The sequence below is a fragment of the Camelina sativa genome, chromosome 17 (genome assembly GCF_000633955.1).
Source record: "Camelina sativa cultivar DH55 chromosome 17, Cs, whole genome shotgun sequence".
In the NCBI taxonomy this organism is placed as follows: Eukaryota; Viridiplantae; Streptophyta; class Magnoliopsida; order Brassicales; family Brassicaceae; genus Camelina; species Camelina sativa.
In genome coordinates this window covers 15,241,868-15,245,530 of record NC_025701.1, presented here as the reverse complement: position 1 = coordinate 15,245,530, position 3,663 = coordinate 15,241,868, and positions in this window count along the sequence as shown.

Below are 3,663 nucleotides of genomic sequence, written 5' to 3'. Positions count from 1 at the left end.
TGCTTTCTTCAGACGGTACACATGCTCAGGGTGTTGTGGATTCTCAAAGCCTTTTGGTTGTTCCACAAACACTTCTTCTTGTAAAATCCCATTCAGAAATGCACTTTTAACATCCATCTGATGTAATGTAAACTTGAGAGCACATGACATACCAAACATGAACCTGATGGATTCTAGCCTCGCCACCGGAGCAAAGGTTTCATCAAAGTCAACTCCTTCGACTTGAGAGTAACCTTGAGCCACAAGTCTTGCTTTATTTCTCACAATGCATCCACTGGCATCAATCTTATTCTTAAAGATCCACTTCGTTCCCACTATATTGACATCAGCTGGCCGTTTAGTGAGTTCCCACACATTGCTGCGCTCAAATTGTTCCAGCTCAGCTTGCATTGCAGCAACCCATAACTCATCTCGAAGAGCCTCTTTGTGGTTCTTTGGTTCCATAGTGGAAACAAAACAGGCAAATTGAACGATCTCAGAGTACTGAGAGACAGTGTCTAGAACTACAGTCTTCTGTTTCCTTCCAGCCAGTTGAGCAAAGTCAATCTGTTTGCCCCTGGTAACTCTACCCCCCTGAATCGCACCGATAACATTGCCTGAGGAGTGATTCCGATGAACCTGAGAAGATGGAGGAAGCTCGTCTGTTGACAGTCCAGGGCTGGCATGATCACTGAGACTCCCAGAGACTTGCTCAGACTTCTCATCATCAGTTACCAGATCCTTGTCAGAGAGAACAGGCACCATACCAACTCGTGGAAACGAAGTATCATCAAAAACAACATTTACCGTTTCCTGAACCGATCTTGTGCGTTTGTTGTAGACACGAAAGGCAGTGCTGTGTCCGGAGTAACCAAGAAAGATCCCTTCATCACTCTTTGAGTCAAATTTACCCAACTGATCCTTGTCATTCAGAATGTAGCATAGACAGACAAACACATGAAAGTAGCTTACAGTTGGGGACTTTCCTTTCCATAACTCATAGGGAGTCTTGCTGGTCCCTGGTCGGACATACACACGATTGATAATGTAGCAAGCAGTGTTGACGGCTTCATCCCAAAACCGATGTGGCACTTGATTCCCATGCAGCATAGCTCTCGCCATCTCTTGCAGTGTTCTGTTCTTTCGTTCAACAACACCATTCTGCTCTGGGGTTCTCGGAGCAGAGTACTGATGAACAATGCCCTGGTTTCCGCAGAATTGATCAAACTTGTCATTCTGAAACTCTCCTCCATGATCACTCCTAATAGCTTGAATGGAACATTTTTCACTTTTAATCTGCAGGGCAAGAATGCGAAAGCATTCAAGAGCATCAGCTTTTTCACGAAGAAATCGCACCCAGGTGTAGCGAGTGAAATCGTCCACCATGACAAAGATGAACCGTCGCCCAGAAATGCTCTGAACTTGAATTGGACCCATCAGATCCATATGTACCAACTGGAGTGCGTGACTAGTGCGAACATCTGTCACAGGCCCATGAGATGTCTTGACTTGCTTGCCTTTGTTGCAAGGGCCATATATGAAATGTGGATCACCTTTCAGCTTAGGAATTCCACGCACAACCTCTTGATTAGCCAATTTCATCATGGTGTGAATGTTGAGATGACCAAGCTTTTGGTGCCACAGTTCTGTATCTAACTCAGCAGTCGTGGTAAGGCACTGTATTGATGATTTCCACATGTAACAGTTGTTACCAGATCTCCTGCCTCTAAGTCGTACTGACCCTTGTTGATCCATAGCCTTGCACCCCTTCTTGGTGAATGTGACATCCAGACCTTCATCACACAACTGGCTGATACTTATCAGATTTGCCTTCAACCCTTCAACCAAAAAGACATCCTTAAGACGTGGTTGAGAATCACCACCAGTTGTGCCTTTTCCTCGAATCGTACCCTTTCCTCCATCACCAAAAGTAACTCTTCCTCCAGCAACACCTTCTAAATGTGATAGATTATCACGGGCACCAGTCATATGCCTGGAGCATCCACTGTCAAAATACCACTTGGCCTGATCAACCTCTGTTTTTTCTGCTGTGAAAGCCACATGATAGTAGAGATCATTTTTCCTGACATACCCCTGTGTGTTTCTTCTTACCGCTATATAAAACTCACCACGATGCATAAGATTATACACACGATTCTGGAACTGAGAACATTGGGCTGTGTAGTGAGTTAGATGCCCACAATACCAACATCCTCTCCGTCTACTACGCTGAACAGGTCTTTGAGTCGTCTGCCGAAACCCACTAGAGGCATATGGCGGCCTAGTATTTACCTCAGGGAACACCACCATCCTTGGGTTTCTTGAATTCGGATTCACATGAACCTGATCATACATTCTAGTCGTTTGAGAGAACTTCCTCTCCTTCAGCTCTGGTTCAGACTCCACTCCTTTGACAAATTGAGTGGTTGGGTTGGTGTTTGTTCCTTGGTAACCCAGACCCCATTTCAGATTGTTGGATCTTCCAGTGCTAAGCAGTGTATCCAGATCTTTGGTTCCTTTATTCAGCATCCTGATATTCTTCAGCTGTTCATCTAGCTGCTTCTCAAGTCGCAAAGTCTTTGCCTTTTCTTCACTTAATTCTTTAGAGATCATTGCAACATGAAGTTGTAGAGTATCTCTCTCAGAAGTTAACTGTGTGTTGTCTTGAGTCTTCTGAACCACCGTCTTGATGAGAAGCTCTATCTGATCTTCTACTGACAAATCAGCCTCTTCTCCATCTGAATCAGAATTCACCTTCTCATCTACGTCCTTGGTTTCCAGCACCACATCATTTTCTTCATCTTCCTCAATAACACCCAGCAGTGCCAGGAAGCTGTTAAGCACCTCTCCTTTGCTGACCTCTTCATCTGAGTCGCTTTCGCTCCTAGTGATGTAGGACTTCTGCTTGTTTTCTCGTGAAGGACAATCAAACTTAGTGTGACCGTAGCCCTTACATCCATAGCATTGCAAAGAATTCTTTCGTTTGATGTTTGGACATTCAGACTTGTAATGCCCAAAACCCTCACATTCAGCATACTATCGTTCTTGCTTGTCACCCTTCCTGATCTCCTTATCAGTATCGGATTTCAAGACCGATGATGTTCCCTTCCGCTGACCTCTTTCCATCTTGCGAAAGTATTTCTTGACCAACAAGCCAACTTTTTCTTCATCTGCAACTTCCTGAGACTCTGCAATCTTCTGTTCCTCAATGGCTTTAATGGCAAATGATTTCTCATTTATCTTTTCCTTCTTCTTCAGCTGTATCTCAAATGCCTGCATCATCCCAACCACTTGATTGTACTTGAGCTCATCAGAATTCAGTGAAACATCAATAGCAGACCTGTGTGGTTGAAACTTATCCGGCAGACTCCTGAGGAATTTCTTCACCAGCTTCTTGTCCTTGTAGCGTTTACCCAAAACTACAGCTTCTTGTGCAATACCACTCAGACGACTGCTGTAATCAGCAACTGACTCAGTTTCTGTCATGTGCAAGTTTTCAAAATCTGAAGCGAGGTTGTCCAGCCTTGTACGTTTGACCCTACTTGTGCCTTCAAACGTGACTACCAGAATGTCCCATGCTTCCTTGGCAGCTTCACACCCTTGAACTTGATTGAAAATGTCCCTAGGCAACGACTTGAAGATAACTGACAGAGCCTGTGAGTTATGTTTGGACTCCGCTTTTTC